General features: G+C 25.3%; 1 protein-coding gene across 2 annotated transcripts in view; it reads left to right on the forward strand.

The window, feature by feature from the left end:
* Positions 1-23,741, forward strand: part of LOC112594573 (cyclic nucleotide-gated cation channel alpha-3) — a 104,244-nt gene that overhangs the window by 46,995 nt on the left and 33,508 nt on the right. The window lies entirely within an intron of this gene.

The raw sequence follows: 23,741 nt of genomic DNA on the forward strand, positions 1-23,741 counted from the left end.
AAATATCCATAAAGTAACATATGCACCAATGCTCAGATCAATTTCACTAGATGCATATTAAAGTATGATTTGATGTCAGATTTTTAAAATAATATCAATATGCGCTATTTTATCATGTTTTAACAAATTTGTGGGAGAGAGAGTTATGATATTAGGTACATAAGCTTAAAAATGAATATTTACAAAATCAGTTTACCAAAAGATCTATGTGATCTTAAAATCCTTAACCAAAAAATAAATACGTTTCAATATCTTAATAATTTCTAGTCAACAATTAAATTAGTTCAAAGTATTGCAAATTTGCATTTAAAAACTGCATAAGCTTTACAACTTAAAATCATGATTAAAATTAATACTTTAAGACTTTTTATAAAATAACCATATTCAAATACATCACACAGCTTTTTTACATTATAATATAAAAATACAACTCTCTTCACCATAGCCATAGGCCATAGCAAGAAAAACAATTCATCAAAACTTTTTTTTTCTTTATAATATGTTTAACATATTTAATTATTAATGAATAAAGTCGTCTTAATTACAGTAATAACTAATTTCACTTCTACATAATTTAAATATATTTCAATTCAAACGTTCATTATACAATATACATATTATTCAATTAAAATAATAAAAAAATTAATAATATTAATTAAGTACTAAGAAATATATAAATCGTTTATTTTAAATTCACTTAGCTTTAATATCATAAAAGTACAAACGTGTAAAAAATAATTTAACTTATTTTTAAAAATAATTAAAAGACACAAAAGAAAAACAATTTAACCAATAACAATTATATTTTTGAACGAATTTCTTTAACGAGGAAGGAAATTTTTACTATACACTTTCTAAGTATTCATTTTTATTTCTGTTTATTTACGCATGATAATTATTTCAGTTTGATGAATTCAATTGATGATAATACTACATTATATTTTATTACGCACCTATAAAATTAAAAAATCCAATAAATATATGACCCCGTAGGGGAACAAACCACAGTTTAAGAACCACTATATTACAATATTCTTACTGCTTGAGTATTATAAAATAATTGCTTAAAATATGTAAACATCCGTTTTATATTCGATACAAATATTGACATTCCCTGTGAATAGAAATCGGTACATACAATGTAGTTAAATTATTATTATATTTTTAAGTTTTACAACATATAAATATAATATACTTATTATTGTAAATTAATTTATATCGATAAAGATTATTTATTATTTATAAATAAAATATAATAACTAGCTGGCACTTATATTTCAGTTCAATTTCATGTGGCTCATTTATAATTACCTAATATTACTGCTACTAATATAAACTTATTAAAATATTTATAAATAGGTATGAGTTACAAAAATAATTAATAAATCTTAACTAAGCACACGCAATTTTTGAATCATAAAGTGAGAATTATAAATTGTATTTATCAGAAACTAAACAGCTAAAACATAAAACTACACACGTTGTTTTCGTCCAGTAAAATTATGGTTATCATAAAACGATTTCCATTAAGGTCATAATCATTTATCGTAATATATGCTAATTTAATGTATTTTCTAAGCATATTATAATATTATATATATATATATATATATTAAATTAATTACAAATTGTCCATCTCAATGAAACCTTTACATATAATATACCTACCTTTAATAATTTAGTGGAATAACTACAATAGAATAACTACTAGTGCATTGTGCATAGTTTCAATCAAAACATTAGAAGATATTTTTTATCCAAAAAAATGTCTCTACTGCCATTAGATTCTATTGTACTGTATTAACAACATTATACACAAAGCATATTATAATAATTGAAAACGCTGCCGCCGTCGTAGTAGTCAACCATTCTATATTTTTTATACAACTATTGTTTTCAAAATGTGTTTAAGCTGAACAGACCTAATGCAATGCTCTTTTGTTAATAGCATTATAGCAAATCTTAAAACGGCTTAATTTTTTATTTTTTAATGTTTATAATATGTAGAAAACTAGAACGTCTTTTTATTCCCATGTTGAACTTAGTTCGTAAAACTCGCTGTTCCGAATCATGTGTATACTGAATAGGTATTCACAACATACATTTTGTTGTTTTAATAATTATTATATAAACTACCGTTGTTAGTTATCGTGGTTAAATATTTAAATGGAAAAATGCACTTTGGATCAAAGAAAAAAAAATTTATTTTGACTAACGGGTTATACAAGTTGTAATTATTTAAATAGGTCCCATACCTACTCTTTAAAAACTAATTAAAAGTTTTATTACACTATAAATTAATAATATTGTGCTATTTATTTTATTTTATTCGATAATTTATAAAACAATATTAAAATTAAAAGTCAAAATTCTATCTTTAATTTTCATTGATAGATTATGTAGGTTATTATTATTAATTAACTTCGCCATTTTAAAACATGTTTTTCTTTAAATCAATGGTTTATAAGATAAAAAAAAAAAAAAAAAAGATGGAAATAATTATTAGAAGTATGTAAGACGCTTATGAAATCTTCTAAATTTAACTTAAAAACACCGCTTCAGAGCCTTTTTATTACTTTTCATGTAATCGTGTGTCATATTTCCATTAACTATTTAAAATAAAATATGAATTCATATTTATCAAATTTCTATAAAATACATAATGAACATAATTATCTACAGTTTTAAACACGTTAAATTTTTTTCTATATTTAAACTATTGAAAACTTTACTGCTTAACTTTTTGATAATCAATCTTTAAATTAACGTTTAGTAAAAACATATAATTATTAGATAAAGTTGACTAAATTACACATAGATTAAAATTTGAGATTTATTATTATAAAGAGTACTATATATACCTAGCATACTCACCAATACATATTTTTTTTAGTTAATTAATTTAAATTTCAATTTTTAAAAAATCTTAAGTATATTTAATTATAAAAACTATATTTTCAATAAAATAAATATTAAATTTCATATTATTTTAAAGAATTTCTTGTACTCTTACAACTATATATATTTATTTATTTTTTAATAATAATCAAACATATAAAGTACAATTATTAGACAAAGAATTTACCATTATCGTAAAACTTTTATTAATTGTGACACATATCTACGGATAAATCTATTTATCTAATCGTATTTTACGTGTTGTGGTTGAATATATTGGTATACCTACGCGATTATCATATGGTATACTTTACATGGATTGTCTTTGTATCAAATAGATTAAATAATAAAATAAACCAAACCATTCAGCACTTGGCTTATAAAATGGATTGAAAGTTGTTATTTTTTTACTTACGAGTATTTTCCGTTGATATTTTAAGCCGATTACTGGACAACTATAAAATAGATAAAGTAAAATCATATATTGTATTATTAGTGCTTTTGTCTTACAGAAACCAATGTAGACTATTGGAATGAGTGGCTTCATGTATTGTTCCTAACGAAATGACATAATATGACTACACAACTAAAAAAAACTCTAAAGTCCTTGTATTTATCGGTTGTATTTTTAAATTTAATTTGAGATTTTCATCTGAGCTGGCTATGTAACGACTAAAAAATGCTATTAGATATCTTTCATACATGATTTATTTTACAAGTCAGTACATTTTTCATTGTAAAAACGCTCTTTCAGTACCATATTTAAAATATAAAAATTATGTAAAAAAATAAAATAGAATTAATCAACCATACAGTTTTACTTAATTATATTGAAATAGCATACAAAAATATATGTATTGTGCAAAAGTTACATAAAATTACACATATTTAAATTACATATATAATAAAATAATTGCATTATAATCAAACCAAAGTATCTCTCCATTATCAACATAATTAAATTAACAATACTAAACATAACGTATTACTATTTCTTTTATCATATAAAGTTAATATGGACTTAATCATAATACTCTTTATTTAGCTAATTTTAAAAAATAATAATAGTTCGAAGTTAAAGTAGATAATTATAAAGTATGATACAAAATAATGGTAAGCTTCTGAAGTCAAACCATATAAACTAGAATATCGATTTTGATAACTTTTTAGCAAAATGAAGTTACAAACTTCACAACTTTTTACTTTGTATTTTAAAAAATGAAAAATGTTCAAAGTGGTTATAAGAACTAAATATTTCATAGTGTATCACGGCTATGTATAAAAATAAAACTATTATTTATACCTTTAGTATATTTATATGATCTTTTACCAAGTGCACTTGTTACAACCTCCAGAAATCTGAGGTTTTCTTGGGTTATTTTTTTATATAATAAGTAATATTTAATCTTTCAGATTGATATATCTATGTAATAATAAAACTAAATTGTACTTAAGCTATCGAGCAAGACAAGTGCTAAACAATCAACTAATATACATACCTTAAGGCTTATACGCAACTACATGTTATTATATATTTTGTTATAGTTACATATAAGATACATTAAGCTACTACATTAATGTAGAATAAAATATTTTTTGCGATCTATATCATAACTTTACTGTTTGCAGTAACAATAAATAATATTCGAGGTGGTTGAATAGTTTATTTTTAAGCCGGTAAATGTGTTTTTTTAAAGGTCCCTTCTCCTCAATACGCACAAAAGCATGCAATTATTATGAAATATACTTTTCGTTATTTTTGTTTAACAAACAACAACATTACAATATTATATATTTCTACTTTTAAATAATGAATCCATTATCTGCAGTATAAAATATTGATTTATATAATTTTTATTACAAAATTCAGTTAATAATTGAAAAACCAAAATGGTATTATATTAAATTCATATTTTTGTTAATTATATTTTATTATAAGTAAATAAAATCAGAAACTATTATGTATGATAAAAAATATATATTTGTATTTAATATTTATATCTATATTACATATTTTATAATGGCTGATATAGTTATAATTGAGTTATGTTTTAAATGTATTTTGTACAATATATAACCTAAATTTTGGTAAATTCTAATACAAGATCTGAGTTCTTATTAAACATTTATTAGTTTAACATATTATATTAAAAAATAAAACAAAATCTTCAATCATTTTTAATCAAAAATAATGATTTTTTTTACTAACAATATTAATTAATTAAGATTATACTTTATCACTAAGTCTAAAATAATATCATTCACTACTACTTAAAATATAAATATTTAAAATCACTTTTTTATACTCGTGAAAATCAATCGATGATGCCAATATGTTGAATATGCTATACAATTATCTTGAAATATTTTAACTAGGGCTAGGACGTTTATGATACATGAATTCTACATTTTTTTCTTTAAGTTATGCATATTTCAGCCTTGATTAAAAATATATTTGGTATAACATAGAATCAGTCATATTAAATTTTGTATATTTTTGAACTTTCAACTATACAATTTTATATTTCAGACAACATTTTTAAAAACTCCACTTAAGTAAAAAAAAAAAAAAAAATAATAAAAGTAAAAATTAATAATTTAAATAATACTACATCATCATCAAAAATTAAAAATATATTGCATATATTTCAAGTATAAAATTTTTATCTTTATTATGACTACATACATCGAAATTTTTGACATATTTGTACCTATAGATTTAAACGTATAGTTTAATATTAATTCTAATATTTTTAGAGAACTGTGACGACTAAAGTGATAACTAAAATCATAATTTTAAATTTTCTTGTTATTTTAAAATACTATATAATAACAAAGTAATTTGTTTAGTAATTATATTAATAAGTTGTAATGCAATTTTTTTTTTTTTTTAATAATTGTTAGACAAAAAAAATGAAAATTTTCATTTAATGAAATGAGTGTTTTTATCAATAAAATATGAGGATTACTTTTGAAAATAAAATGTACTATGGTTTATTTTATGTAAGTATTAAATGTTCAAACCATAAATTTAAGTCTATTACGTTATTTTTATACTATAATTAAAAGAAGTAAACATTAGTTATTGAGTGGTTTTTATTAAAGTAACTAAGCTAAATAAAGGTTAAGCTAGTTTAAAATTTGTATTGCATATTATTTTTTTAAATTAAATAAAATACATATTATATACGTAACTTTTTTTTTTTTTTTTTATTAAGAAAATATTACAATCTGTATACATAATACAATAAGTAAAAATGTCTGAACAATAAGTTACAATGCATGAATATCGTGCATGAAGAAGGAGCCCATTGACACCACTTCAAAAAAAAAAAAGAAAATAAATAAAATTGAAAACTAAATTTGTGCTAAGATGAGTTAGAGAAGGTCTCTAGCCCAGTTTCTTTTGAGTCGACGTAATGGGTTAATAGGGTTAGAGGGATTATGGAGATTAGATATTAGAGGGTTAGGATGGTTTTGTGTGTCCCTGTGGAATTTTTTAAAATAGCAAGAAGCAAGTTCAGGAAGTGTTAGAATTCTTAGGTCTTTGTGGAGAGATTGGTTACTAACATACCATAGTTCTCCTGTTATTATTCTTAGGTTAATTGATTGAAAGGATTGAAGGATAGAGATATTTGATTTTTTCGCGGATCCCCAAATTTGAATACCGTATATCATGGCTGGGCGTATAATTTGTTTGTGTATTAGTAGTTTTATATTAAGTGGCATATTAGAACGGAAAAGATGTCTCAGAGAATGAAAACGTAGGTTTAATGATTTTCGTTTGTTTTTTATGTGGTAGGCCCAATTTAGTTTTTTGTCTAAATGGATGCCTAAATATTTAGTGTAATCATGTTGAGGAATTATGTTGTTATTTATCGATAAAGGAGGACCATTGGTGGAACGGAGAGTAAATGATACGTGGGTGGATTTTTCTTCGTTAATTTTTATTCTCCATAATTTGAACCAAATCTGGAGTTTGTTGAGATGATCTTGGAGTGATTTTGTTGAAGAATTAGAATCGGGATTGGAGGATAGTATGGCAGTATCATCTGCAAATGTAGCAAGATGTGTATTATTTGAGTGTGGAATGTCTGAGGTAAATATATTATAGAGGGTTGGGGCTAGGATGCTTCCTTGAGGTATACCTGCGTTAATAAAATGAATGTTGGATGTTTCGTCATCGCAGCGTACGGCAAACGTGCGTTGTGATAAGAATGACTTTAATGTGAGGTATAAGGGAGCTGGAATAAATCAAAGTTTATAAAGGAGTCCTTCAGTCCACACTCGGTCAAACGCCTGTGCGACATCAAGAAATACTCCTTCACAATGATTTTTAATTTCTAAAGATGAAGAGATGATATCTGTTAATCTATGGATTTGGTGCAGTGTGGAGTGTTTATTTTTAAAGCCAAATTGAGTGTTTGGAATTATTTTACTTTCGTTAACTATAGAATATATTCTCTTTAGTATGATTTTTTCAAGAATTTTAGAAAGGGACGGGAGTAGACTAATTGGCCTGTATGAGGGAGGTAATTCAGGAGGTTTACCAGGTTTGTGGATAAGTATTATAATTGAGTGTTTCCATGTTTTTGGTATGTATGATAATCTTAGAATAGAGTTGAAAATATAGGTGAGTTGTATAATAGCTTTTTTAGGTAGATGTTTGATAATTTTATTAGTGATTAGGTCGTGACCGGGAGACTAGTTATTTTGTAATTTTTTTATTAAAAAAAGAATTTCTGATGAGGAGGTGTGTTTGGTTGGAAGAGCCATAGGACAAGGAGTATCTAGTAATTCGGTAATACGCCTTGTGTGATCTACAATGTTTATGTCTGAGTGGGGACAGAAGTTGTTAGCAAGGTGAGTTGCAAATAAATTCGCTTTTTCGGAGTTAGATATGGCTAGGGTGTTATTTGGATTGCGTAAGGGGGGTGATGCTTTTTTTTCCTTGAGTATGTTTTTAGTTGCTTTCCATAAAGACTTATTATTATTTGTGAGTGAATTTATATAGTGTTGATATGATTCAGTATTATATTTGTATAGAAGATTTTTCAAGTTGCAGGAAAGACGATTGTAGGTGGATTTATCACTTGGAAGGTGTGTGCGTTGCCATCTAGCTCGAGCACGGCGCTTTTCTGTTAATAATTGAGATAAGTGTAGAGGGAAATTATCTTGTTTAGTTTTGGGGGAATGAGTATAGGAGGCTCTTGTTGCAGAATTTTTAATAATATCGGTTAGAGGTAGTACTGCGTTATCAATATCAGTATGATTTTTAAGTGAGATATTAAGAGAGACTTGGGATTCTACGGACTCACTGAAGATTTGCCAGTTGATTTTTCCAGGAGTCAGGGTAGGATAAGTTGTTTTAAGTGTGACGTAATCATTTAAAGATAGTAATACTGGAGTGTGATCAGATGAAAGATCGCTTAGGTTGGAGATATTTCGATTGATATGGTTTGGTAAGTTGGTTATGAAGAAATCTAAGATATCAGGCTATCTATTTTGATGGGTTGGCCAGTAAGTAGGGTTAGGGGGAGAGAGGAATTTTAGGTTTTTATTTTGTATAACATTATGTAGTATTCGACCTCTGGTATTGGTAATTCTAGAGCCCCATGAGGTGTGTTTGCAGTTAAAGTCACCACCAATTAGATAATTATTCCCAATGGAAAGAAGATAGTTCGTAAATTCGTTAGAATTAAGTTTTGCTTGAGGAGGAAAGTATGCAGAAGAAATAGTCGTTGGAATGTGGTTTAAGATTATTTTTATATTAGTTGCTTGAATAGAGTTGCTCTGGTAAGAAGGTAGAGTAGAGTTTTGAGGTTTGATTTTATTATAATTGCTGATCCTGCATGAGCGTTACCACTTGGGTGATCGCAGTGGTATGTTATATATCCAGGAAGTTTGAATGAGGAGTTTAAAGTAAGATGTGCTTCGCTGATAAGGATAATATCAACGTGAGAGAGCTGTAGAAAAGCTTTAAGTTCATTTTTTTGTTGGTTTAGACCATTGGCATTCCATAAGAGGATGGATAGTGATTGTTGGATATTTAAGCTAGTTGGCATTTGATTGGGATAGGAGTTTAGTGATAACAGTGGTTAGTAAATAGATTAAGGGATTAATCAATGATTTAAAGTCTTCCAGGAAAGAAATTAGTTTGAGTGAAATTTGATCAGAGTTATCACCATTAGGTGTGTGGGGAGTGATATTCAGATCTTTGGTTGCTTGAGCATATGATTTGGATTGAGAATTCGAATTTGAAGTGGTGTTTACATAAATGGGCTGTACATTATTTGTATTATTTTGTTGAGAATGCGAAGTTGTTTGAGTTTTCTTGGGATTACGAGATGATTGAATTTCTTTATGTTTGGGACAACCTCGATAATTTTCTGGATGGTTACCCTGACAAAGCGCACACTTGGCGGGTTGATCGGTGGGTTTTTGGCAGGAATCTGATAGGTGAAGTTCGCCACATCGAACGCATTTAGGTGTGTGATTGCAGTAAGCTTTTGTGTGGCCGTATTCTTGGCACCGAAGGCATTGGACTAAGTGACGTTTAACTCGAGGTTCTTCTATTTTAATTTTAGTGTAGCATAGGTATTCGATTTTGAAGATATCTTTATTGTTTATGACTGGTTCTAGATCTATGAAGAATAATGGGAGTGGGACCTTAGTGTTACATTGTAGAACGTTTGTTACGTTTCTAGCGATGTGACCGAGATCAAGTAACTCTTTTTTAATATCATCAAGAGGGGTTGTGTGATGTAAGTTTCTGATTACAATTCTATAGGCTCATTTGTTTTGATTGATAAGTATGATAGTCCGCTTTGTTGGATTTTAGAAATTTTATTACTTCTCTGTACGAGTTTGGTGATGTAGTTAGGAGTTTAACTCCATTGGTGGAGCTCTTATAAGTGAATGGTTCGCCTTTTGTTAATGATTTAATTTGAGAGAAAAATGATTTGAAGTCATTTACTAGATTAATAAAGATTGGTGAAGGAGGTTTACTCTCAGAATGTTCTAGAATGTCTCCATTAGGGTCGTTATCTTTGGTTTCAGAAGAGTCATTGTTTTGATCGTCGAGGTTTGGTGGACTGAATAGAGAAAAACGATTTGGCGTTACGAATTGTTTAGTTACTTTCGGTGATTGATTAGGTGAGTACTGACGTTTATGATTATTTTGAGTTTTCCAATCGTCGTTGGTGTTGGTTTCTGATGAAAAAGCTGATGAATCATTTGGCACGCTCTGTATGCGTGACTTTTGGATAATGAGTAGAGATACAGTTTTATTATTTTTATTATTAGGCATTTTAGGTAATAGTACTGATTAGGACCGTAGTGGTACGGTCGCGTGTTGGTCAATAAAGAGTATAATGCAATAAGGCGTTAGTCCCGATCGCGGCGAGTCTTATACTTAGGTATTATACATTACCCGACGGTACTAGTACCGCGATGAGCGCTGGAAGCGATAACAATTCGATACAGTACACACGCTATCGAGAGCTGATAAAAGCAGAGCGCGTGGCAATTAACGTGTGGACTGTACAACGTCTGAACACGAACTGGTATACGTAACTTATGAAATTATTCGCTATAAAATGTTGATACAACAAATAAAAATATATCGTTAATTTAAAATTAATATAAAACTATATATAATACGCATATTACATATAGCACCCATAAGCTCCAATCTAATTATCTTACAAGAAATTTAGTTATTAATTATAATATCACTCAGAATTTTTTCTGATTGTTTGATTGTTTAACCTCATTTTTAAATGTATAGTATTAATACATAAAAATTATATACAAAAATAAGAAAAATGAGGTAAATTCCAATTGCTGACATCTAGTCACCGCAAATTTCTTTTAAATAGTTATTTAGACCGAGTAACATACAAAACTATGAGATATAAGGACCTAGTTAATAAGAAATAGTATTTTACAATTATAATTAATTCATTCATGACAATTTATAAGGTTAGAAATGTTTACGCTTTAATTTTGAGTGTTTTAAACTAATAATTTTATAAATCATAAGACAACAATTGAATAAAGTAATACATCATTCAATTAATTCTCAAAATTCGATGTATTTAAATTCATAATATATGTAAGTTACCAGTAAGTTATATAATTGACTTAAATTATGTTATTTTTTTTATTTCTATATTTGTGATTTAAAATATTTAAAATAATAAATTATTGATCTATTTATAATTTAATAATATCACATAATAAAACATGAAGTGTAGTCAGTACAAAATTTTAAACAAAATTAATTTTATTTTAGTTTAATTTTAATAAATAAAAAATAAATAAAAAAAATATTAAATAATTAACACTTATCTGGACAAGAATAATACAATTATAAGCACTAAGTAACACGACAAAAAATAGTATTATTAAAGCTAAACAAATATGTACTTTTATATTGTACCGAAGCTTGAAATTTTCATTAAATAACAAAATAAGCACATTAAAATGAAATTTTCATGATTTAAAATGTTAAGTTTTCTCGGTACAAAAACTGAAAAGCATATAATTTTCATATAATTTGTATAATATTTAAAAATAAAAATAATATACATATTACAAGTATTTATTCATTTTAAAAGTTATTTTATTTACATTAATCGTTATTTACAATAAGCATAAAATAAATAAACTCCGAAAAGAATTTGATCAATTTATAAAAATTAATATTCGAATAATAATGCAATTTAGAATTGATGTAATTATATTATATTCTGTTGTTTTGTTTTTATAAAATTAAATTTTAATGTTTAACTGTTAATAATGATATACTTTTTCAATCAAGTAGATGGTTCAGAACATACGACATAATATTATGTATAGGTATATTGTACTTCTTCTGTTTATACGTAATTTTTTTAACTAACTCATTATTTTTCAATTAGTCTAATAGATAACTCTATCCTAAAATACTTTGTTCGTATTTTTTTATAAAAGTTGATAAATCATAATACGATACGAATACATTACATAAAATAAGTAATTGATTAAAACATAAAAATTAAATTATTTTAGAAAATATATTTTTTATAACGAGCAAAAATTGTTATTTAAAAATAATATTAACAATCTGTGTTATATAATATGACAATAATCAAACTAGATATATCATATAATGACAATTGAGATAATAACTAGAGAAGACATAAAAATCTATATATTAATACAAGTAAAATCCTTTTCATTAAGTAATAATCATGTTCTTTGATAATATCATATCAACAAGTTCAATTAAACCGATGGATTTATATATTTAAAATAAAAAAGGAGGGTAGGTTTAAAACTATAAAATGATATTGAAGTTTACTATAGTACATATTAATGTGTTAGTGAATTTTTTATTAACTTATGACGTTTATGATTTTATTTAATTTGGAAATGAAATATTAAAAACATAATTAAAAATATATACGATTAAATTAATAATAATTTATTATATTAAAACAGTGTTGTTGATTTTAAAACTTGGATATTTTATTTACGAAGATGTATCCTTAACTTATATTGAAATTCTATAAGCTTAGATGGGTTTTAGAAATAACTTAAATATAGATTTTATTTTATAGTATCAAAGAAATAAAATTATTATGAATAAATTTAATATTTTATTAAATTTTTGTATGATTTTTATATGTAAACCAATGAACTTGAAGAAAGTATTTTATCGAAAATCATTCCAAAGTATTTGACTTGATAAGCTTAGTAGTATAAGTCTAAGTTCTAGAAGTAAAAGGATTGTATGTATATATATATATTTATTTTTAGTGTGAACTTTACTGTGAATAGTGTGTTTTCGTTTATTTTTATTCACCATTTGAAATGTATCTTTTAAGAAAAACAAACTCGACATTGCTGTGTATATAGTATATGCAGTAAGAATCTAAAATATATACTACAGTTTACAGAAAACTAATGGCAAATATAAATCACATTTTATCCCGGTTGCTTGAAATTAGACGTATATATAACACAGGGTTTGAAATTCACTCGACTTCATTTAAATTATATTTTTATTAAATTAAATCATGAATCTGCAATCGAAAATGCACACTTCACGTGTTCAAACAAATATTTTTATCCCATTAACTTTAGTATATAATTTTGAATTCATTTATATTTCATAAAATTTAAAGTTTCACGTATAGAAAATTATTTTTGTCGTAAACAAATTAATAATATATTATTCTGTGCTTTTTCTAACTTTTAATTATGAAAAATAAAAATAAATAAAACAATAAAGGTAGCTTCATTGTTTTAAGTGTATAATAACTATAACAAAAGCGGCCAATCAGAATGCTACTTTTGTTTCATTACATAATTATATAGGTTTACGCACAGCGCTTACGTCAGTTGATCTATCCAACTCAATACCTAATGTTATGATTTTTACCGTCGTTGGGGTTAACCATAAATTGTGTCGTTCATAAATTGTCTTCTAGTCGTTTGCGTCTGAGTTATAGTCAATAATCTAAGATTTCTAAAACATTCACACAATATATTTTGTGAAATTCCTTATATATTATACATATTTTCAGTGAATTATAGCGACGCCCTATATAGTTTTGTATGAATAAAGCCAATATTAGTAAATATTATTTACAGTAATTATGTTATTAAATGCTAATTATTATCTATAAATAATTATTTTAATCAATAAATTTAAAATTACCATTATTAAATATAGGTACCTACTATTTTAGCAGTATTTTACATCAATTACTTGTGAATAAATTTTTTTATACATTACAAAAAAAGCATGTTTCAATAAAACATAACTTGGATTCTTGATCACCTCTACAAAATTTATCAGCATATTTTATAATAATATTTCTATTATTAGTTATAATAAATTAAAATAAATTGAAAACAATATTCTAGAACCAGAAATGTATTTTTTCTCCTGTAACATACAATGTATTTAAGTATTAAATGTTAATAATATTATGTAGTATTTTTTATGATTTTTCAATTTATAATTATTATAATTCAGATAAATTATAATCGTTCATTTTATGTTTAATTTTTAATGCTTTCGATGTTAACCTAACTTAATTGTGTGAACAAGTTTTACTTAAATTATTTATGAAATAATTTAAGTAAATTAAATTATAAGATCAAAGTATACAGTATATGATTTATTACCACTGTATTGTGCTTACACGAAAACTATTCGTGATTATGTAATATTTTTAAATGATTAAGGTTTTCTATTAAATTAATAGTATAACAATACGGTTAATTATAATTAATAGATACATTTTGACAAATACGTGTTAATAGATTTAATTTACCTACCAACTCATTATTTCAGCACGATATTTATAAGATTGATTACACTTTAATAAAAATTTAATCATTTCAATTAATTTTTACATGTATTATAAACGATTTTATATAACCAGTAATAATTTAAATAATATTAAAAATATTTAATAATTTGATTAACTAAAAATTATATGAAGTAATATTTCTGCAGTATTATCCATAAATCAATATAGAGCATTAAAATTCATTAATCGGTATCCACAAATTTAGTAAAAATTAACCATTTTAGGACACCGATATTTTCATTACACAAGTAAAATACAGATTAGGAATAGTAAATTTGTGTTCTGGCTATATTGGCAACTATCCAGTTAATAATAATCAATACCTCTTTGACAAAAAGCTATAATTTCAAATGAAATGTTTCTCATACTATCCAGTAAATTTTTAAATCTACTAAATTTGTCATAAAGATTAAAAAATCATGTCATTCTAACTTTAATACGTCAAATAAACAATATTTAGAATTATATCCAAATATATTTACAAATATTATCAAATTAAAAATGTGTATGTGAATCATCTATAATACCTATAAATTTATCATTTAAGTTAAAATCTATATTATCTTTAGTTATTAGTAATTATAAATCATATTAATTTAATAAAACTATATTACTTATTAAGTATATATTATCAAAAAAAATATTATTTTCATAACCTCAATAAATTAGGAATAAATCATACAAATAAAAATATTATCTGTTTATTGTTTGTAAAATAATAATAATTTTCAATATGTAAATATCACGTATTCATCTGTATTGTTCAAATACATGCTTACTAAAGCCTTCAATATTTAAGATAAAATAAATTCATGTTAAGTTACTATATTTTTTGAAATAATAAAATGCATTATTAACTAAATATTCTGTTTTATAATATTTTTCGAAGTAATTCGATACACAGAAATTTAAATTTAAATTAGCAGTTAATTATTTATAAATATTTAAAGTTTAGATGAGTTAAGTGGAGTGGCATATTCCATAAAATGTTGGCCTAATCTCCATTCATCAATACTTCAAATAGAGACTTATAACTATTTAACTACTCTTTCAAAATTCGATGTTTATATACCGAAAATATTCTTTTTTTAAATATAAAACTAAAATATTTGTTGTTCTACAAGAAATAAAAACTTAAAAATTGATTATCATAAAATATTTTATTTTGTTTATTAATTTCAAATGACATAAAAAACATATCAAAATAATTTTCAATTTTAAATGTCAAATTAAAAAATATATATATATATATATATCATGTAAACATTTTAAATTTTAATACATGGTGTGAAGCGTATTACTAAATAGTTCAATGGTTATTGTACATTTTTACAGTTGTACGATTTATCCACCGAGATATTTTACTAATGAATCATGTACTTGTATGTAACCCATAAACAACTTCAGCTTACATATAACATTCCAAAACCAAAATCTTTCGATTAAAAAAAGGTGAACACAATATACTCTGTTGGTTTATCAGTTGGTCAATTTTTTGGTCACAAAAACACTGAAAATTTCATTTTTAGAATTTGTAGTTTTATGCAACGTAATCTGTCGGCTGTGAGCACTAGAATTTGTACATCTCCGTGAATGACAGTTTTTATTTACTGAGCGTTTGTGCAACCACCAATGACAGGAATGCTTCTAGATTGATCGACAAAACTTGAGACTTGGGAGTACTTATCAGTCATCGGTTTGTTGTGTCGGTGTTACTTTCAAAACTCTTCAAGCGTATGGTACATTAGAAGATGATAGGACTAAGTAAAAATATAAAGTAGCATGACTGTTGATCGTTCTAATTCTGTATTTAACGCAATAACCGTTAATCATTGCTTTATACAATAACTGGATTTTTAAATTAAAATACGTCAAATTACAACACTATATTATGATACTATACGAACCATCATTAAAAACATCTATGTATTTGGATCATAGCAGAGTCTTTTTAAGACTTTAGTAAATTGGGCGTCTTAAATTCACGTTGAATCTATGTATTTATTATCAAGGGTCATTTAGTCGATGATTTGAATGCTTTGAGGATAGTATTATCCAGTGGTAAATCGCTAAAGAATTGATTTGGTTAAAGGTATTATTTCTCCAAACAATTTCGAAGACGAGTGAACGTTCTAAGTTGAAGATTAAGAAATAATTGTGTACAAAAATGTCAATATTTATATATGGTTTTTATTTTTTTATCAACGAGAAAAATTAACAATACAAATGTGTATGCATTTATTATTTATATATCTAATAGATTAATTTCATAACCACAGTTTTTCTTTTTTAGACGTTTTTTTTCATTTTTTAATAATTTTGGTAAATATTTTAGTCTCTATTCTTTTCTTGTAGTTGTTTTGGCGTATGACTGATGAGCCAACATATAGTGAATTTCTCGGTGGAACTGAAAAGGGCCTTATTTGTACGCATCCGTTTGGTATTATTCGTTCAAGACGATACTCAACGTTTCAAATATAAATGATGAAGGCTGTATTATAGAAGTTAAGAATGAGTACAGGGTACATGTTTACGATGACGTTCATTCCCGTTTTTAATTGCAATTTTTTTTTTTTTTTTTTTAACTAAAAGAAAACTTTTCTGAGAAATTGTTTATTGTTCATATAAATTATGACGTGACGTCTTGTTGTAAACTATAAATGACGCGTCAGATAGAAACGTCAACGATGGAATTAAAGTGTGGGTAAAATTAAATCACTGTATCAAAATTGCTAGCCGTCTGTAAAACAGGACATCAATGGGGTTAATTTATCTCAAAGATTAAAATCGTCAAAAAACTCTAGAAACGTTCACGACAGTTACGGCGGATGGTACAGTAGCCGAAAAGAAAAAGATTTATACGATAAATTGTATACTGAAGACTTTCTTTTTTCTATCAATGATGTATCATCAAAACTATAATTATATACACTTCTATAGTACAACGTATACAATTTTATAGAGTGTATTAACTCCATTTCAATTTTATAATAAAGCTACTCAATTATTGAATCAACCAAACTTTTCCAACATAGGACAAAAGTTATAGAAAAATTCTGGGGTATTATTTCTATTTTTAAATAGAATACATAGAATACAATATAAATTCATTAAAATCCTACCATAAATAGCTTTGTTCGTGAATTTCTCCTTCTATTAAACTATAAAAGTTTTGTTATTTGGACGCTAATTGTTTGTATTTATATAGACCATTAAACCAAGCCCACAAATAACTATTCAAATATGTAAATTAAAAATTACCTTTTCCAATATTCTTTGATTTGTACTACAATGTTTACTATTTGTTTTATTACACGAATTATTTTTATTTTGACGTTATTAATGCCAGATATTTATTGCATATACACCACAAATGTTACGAATTTATTATTTTATTTATTATTTTTACGACCTACACAATCTTAAAACCGGTACAGTTTAGAAGAAAAATGATATTATTCTCTCGTTGTCGCGTTGCATTTGCACATTGGCTGTTATATCGTCTCTGTCCACAAAACACGTAATTTTAAAAATCATTATACAATTTATTATAACACTTCTTTGGTCAGTTGTTTAGGCAAGAAAGGCGTGTTCATTGTCAACGAGACTCTCTTAAGACACGACGGATTATAATTATACATGACGTATGTTGATAGTCTGATGAGTTTTCTGGAAGACATGGAATGGGGGAAAAAAAAAACGTCTGGTACTGTTATTACGTGGTGATATGTGGTGAATATAGTTTATGTGTGTGTGTGTGTGTGTGTGACACTATAATATAGACTGAGCGGTGAGGTGTGTATGTGTATATGTAAGCCGAAAGATAGGGCACGTTAACCCCGGCGGCGTGGGCGCGTATTGATCCGCGGGGTATTCGACCCGCTGCCGCCAACGCCATCGTGGCAAAGGTCGACAAACAGGCCCACGAAAGCGTCGTCGACAACGACGGCCGTACGTAAATAGTCTCATGGTCTGACCTGCTGAAGACGTATTATAATATTACTGTTGTCCGCAAGAAGACAAATGTCCATACCCACCCGCAGGTGGGTGATGCGTGCCCATCTATTATTTTTAAAATGAAAATCAAACGAACACAAAACGTGGATACACAAGAAAAGTCGGGTGTGTATCTAGCGGTATCAGTATGGACTGTGTTCACGCATGTCAACAAAATGCAACCGTGGTAATTAAGTGAAATTTAATAAACAAGATCGTATTTATCAGTTTAAGGTGCTTGATCTGAGTGAGTCTGACTAGAACCGTAGACGCGTCGTTGTGCGGGCGCGCAGTGAAAACGAGCAACGATATGATAATATTATCATTACGTTATTACAAACGCCTGAAACTTAAGCGTATACTTCGACAACCCCGCTACTGGACGCGGCACCTCGTCATCTGTAATAAATTTCATATGTTTGAACGAGTGTTTGCATGTTAGACACATTATTTGGTTCTATAAATATTATTTATAAATTTGCATATTTGCTATTTTTCGTGCATAATAATGCACCAGCTGACGGTATACGGTTATGTGAATTTATTCATTGTACGCGACACCATTATCAATACAATACTGTGATCGTTATAAATTATGATACATAGTATAAGAACACGTATCCAAAAGCTTTTTAGATTAAAGTCCTATCATTCTGTACGAATAATATATTAAATGTACGCGTTGTATAAATTATTATTCGTTTTCGGAATAAAACGTTTTCAGGGAAATGACGAATGACTCAATAGTGCTGGTATATACCTACTAGACTTTTCATTTATTTTTTCCTCTACCTTATCGCTATTCTAAATACCGATCCGTCAATAATATACAATATGTACGTTTTTAATATTGTATGATCAATAAAACTTATCGGCACTTCAAAATCGAATCTCATTTACGAGGATCCTTGTTATTTATGTTATTGCAGTTAAATTTATAAAGTAAAGATTATTTAATTTTTAACTCATATTTTGTACTATTGTCGTACTCTAAATACGCATCTCGTTTAAAATTTTCTTTTGTAACCCATGCCACTTTAAAAACGTAAATTTATCAAACATTTTTTTATAACCATTTGTAATCGTACTTAAAACCATTGAATGTTTTTAATAAAATCACGTTTTTTGATCACTTACTCTAATTATTTTCTATTCATTTAATTTTCTACCACAGTATAAACATTTAAATGACTATTTATTTTATTCATTTCAAATTATTATTATTTAAAATAATATCACAATAATTAAATATAATATAACGTTTTGCTTCGTGTAGTACACCCGTCGGTCAATTTATTTTAATTCGAGCATTGCGCAAACATCAACCTTTCAAAATCCAAAACCAAAAAAACTTGACTTCCGAGAAGCAACGTAACATTATTTCTCCTGTGTATTTATCTAACATTATCTAACAAAATTGTTTGTTCGATCTTATTACAACGTTAATCAGTTTTCCTCTTCGCCTTAGTTTCGTTCTACATGCAAACAATATTATACATTCGATATTAATAAAACTATCTTAGTTAAGCGCGAGCATATTGTGCATACATTAATTTGAAGTCAGGTGGCAATAATATTTTATTTTAGAAACATTTTAACTCTATACTTTTTTTTTTTTTTTTGATTTTAGTCTATACTCTTTATTTGTTGACTGTTTTCAAAAAGTAACACTAATTTACTGCTTTGGAAAATAAAACATTATGGTCCCTTTTAATGTGTGTGACAAAATCAACTTGCACTATTGACGTCTCATTATTTATTAAAAGTCACTTAAACTTATATTGTCCATCGAAGTAAAAACGTTTGGAAACAACATGAATTTTAATTAATTTTCTTCGGTAATTTTATTTTATAATGTTATTAAATTTTGTGACTTTGTAAAAAAAAAGGTAAATATCTAAATTCCATAAGAGGTTGAACTTAATTGTCAGCATTTGTTCCACTTCATTTGTTTGATTTTTGTACACTTATATTTTATAATAGAAAATAGAATGTTATTTTTTATATTGACAAACCAATTGTTATTTATTTGAAGATAAAAATATTTTAAGCCTAAATACATTAACATTATAAATATTTACAACTTTAAATTTCATTTAAAATAATATGTCACAAAATTATTTCTTTAAAGCAATATCATTTTCTCCCATAAGTATGCCGCTATATTTTTATTCCAACGGGACGTAATAATATAATGTTATTTCTACACAATGACAATATACCTATGTGCAATTTATCACATATTATAATAAATATATACAATAGCTATGTGCAAACTATTTATAATAAGTATAGGTATAACAAGTATAAAATACAAATTAATATAATATTATTGATAATGAATTATTAATAAATTTAGTTTTTGAAAATATAAAATAATACTATTTATTTATTTTATTGTTTTAAATTATTGTGTAAATAAATTAAAATACTTATAAAACTATTGGACCTTGCAATGGAATATTACAACATAATTAAAACAAAAATAATTATGTAAAAACCAACCTGTTAATTACAGAGTTTCAAAGGAAAAAAATATGAAAAAAAAAATATATAAAAAATATATTTACCTTAAGTATTAACCAAAAAAAAAGACTTATTGAATATTTCAACAAGTGATGTTGGTGTATTTCAATTATTATCATCTGATGCGTTTTTGTCTTAAACATAAAACGCTCCATAATTAGTGTTAATAACCAAATTTACGATTACTGTAACAAATATTTTTGATAATTCAAGTGAGAAAACTATATTCTATACAATCACGAAATTTCCGAACATGCAAAAAAATAAAAACTTCTTGTGTAATACATTTAAAAAAATATATAACATATTCTACATTATTTTTTATAAAAATTTAAGGTGTAAATATCACAGCTATAAGTTTGGATACCGACAATGAAACCGGCTCAGGAATATATTACACAATTCGTAATAAATTAACACTATATTACATACTATTAAATCTGTCTCTACTACTTTTTTTTTTTATTTTAAAAAGAATTTAAAACGACCAAAACCAAAATCTATTTTAATTAGGGACCTGAAATTATAATATTCCAAATTTATAACAATAATAAAAATATTTTATTAATTATACAATTCAATTAATATTTTAATATAAAATATGTTGTTGATTTAGTGTTTACATCACACCAAATATAATGCAAATTATAAAAAATATATTTCTGGTTGTCAATATTAAAAGCTTTTATAGCTTTTTTTTTAAACTTACTTATTTTTTTTTTTTTTAAAGAAATCGTTTGAAGATTTAAAGTTTAAATTAAATAACCCGAAGTGTATTATAATTATCAATAAAATGTAAAAAAACGTAAAATTTGCGATGAACAATATATACTTAACGAATCACGGATGGATTTATATTTCTTATCTAAAATAAAGAAAACAGTTGTTTAATTTGCTGCAAAGATAAAAATATAATGTTAAACGTCATTATAAAACAGCATAAATTAATAAAAATATTAAAACTCAAAAATCACATTATAAATAATATAATTTCTTAATTAATTTTTTATTCAAAGCAATTATAATTTAATACCTTTTCAACTACTAATAAATTTTATTTGAAATTAGTTAATAAGTATAACCAAGGTAGTTTTACATTTATTTTAATTTTTAATATGACCCTCAATAAAAACCTGATAAAAAATATGTTCCACGAAAGAAAAAGGTTGGCGACCTTTGCATTAAACACCTACATATAATTACTCATAAACTGCTAGTCCTATATTTGTATCAAAATAATCCAAATAATAGTTTGCTTTAGAATATGAAATTAAAAAATAAAAAACTATTGTCGTACAAAAAAATAAAAACTGAGGTATAACAATAAGAGTAAAAAATAGTTTTTTTTATTATTTAAAATTATATATAAAAAAAAAAAAAAATTAAAACGGTTAATAAATAATAATAACATAAATGGTTCATGATAAAAAAAAAAAGTTGAAATGTACTGATTAATTTTTAATTTTGATATTTTAATAATTTTTTGAAAGCGTAAAAGGTATATCATGTAACTTATTAGATTTAATTACAATACATCTAATAAACGATATGCAGTAAATACAAGCAATGATTCGAAATACGTGAAAATTATTGGTTATGTACTAAAACTGATAAAATCCTATACTTACGTACCTTTAGACTAAGCCACGGATTTTTAAACTATATTATAATTTATATGAATTATTAATAAATGAATTTAACTTAATTTTATTTTTAATAACGTTGTCGGTCAGAGTTTGTTTATTTTGAAGTTATAGAAAATGCAATATTAAATTGACAAACGTCTAATAAAACTCATTATTACAATAAGATAAAAATAAGCTTTTATGAAAACAATTTTCACAGATAGAATGTTCTTAAAAATTATATACCATATTAAGCTAACGGATAAGGGTTGCAGTAATAGTCTTGGAATCATATAACTATTGTATAATATTATGGTGTATAGTATAACAATCAACGAAGAACAAAAAATTATAGCAAAAATTCAACTAGGTATACATGACTTTAGAAATCTCTTCTCATTAATATACAAAAATTTATCAAACATAATTTTTCCATGCTTGGTCTGTAATTGAATAATGTTTACACATAATAACGCATAACCTTTTATTAAATTATTGTTAGGTACCTAACATACTATTAAATGATTTTTTTTTTTTAATACATTTACGCACGAATACTTGTATAACAACATAGGGTATTTACATTTTTTGAGAGAAATTCATTAATTTATTAGTAAGCATTCATTTTATACAATCAATTAAATATTGAGAATATTAAATAAATATATTCATTCATCATAATATATGTACTCATACGTCGAGAAATTGAATACTGGAGTCAAAATGATTTTTTTTTCCAATTTTGAATAGTTTGAAAATATATTATTAACTCATAACTTCTATTTTAATACTTAATACCATATTGAAATAAAACTTATAAATAATAAAATAATTATGATATTGTTTATAAATTATTTTATCTGTTGATTTTTTCTTACTTTGGTGACTTTAAAAAAAATGTAATTAGTAAAGTGAAAAATGTTTTTCGGGTTCTTCATATGATAATAATTGGATTTTAACTCAAACAACAATTTTTTTTTTTTATTATTATTATTATTATTATTTATTTTTTTTTTTTTATCAGTTTCATAAATATTTTGTACAAATTAATTATTTATTACTTTTATTTTGATGACTCAAAATTGTGAATCTGATTTTCTTACTTTTTAAACTTTTGATTAATATATTAAATGGTTGAATGGCAAATAATAATAATAATAGTAAACAGGAATTGAGGTAAATTGATTAAAACTATGCCACAATGACTAAGATATATATTATGTATATTGTACAATTCTCATTCAGGCCACAAAATATCTAAATATTATAGTAGTCTGGAAATCAATTAATTCGTATCATTTAACCTGGTTTTCATATTTTTTTTTTC

The sequence above is a fragment of the Melanaphis sacchari genome, unplaced genomic scaffold, assembly GCF_002803265.2.
Source record: "Melanaphis sacchari strain LSU unplaced genomic scaffold, SCAv2.0 Contig23_pilon_pilon, whole genome shotgun sequence".
NCBI classification, from domain to species: Eukaryota; Metazoa; Arthropoda; class Insecta; order Hemiptera; family Aphididae; genus Melanaphis; species Melanaphis sacchari.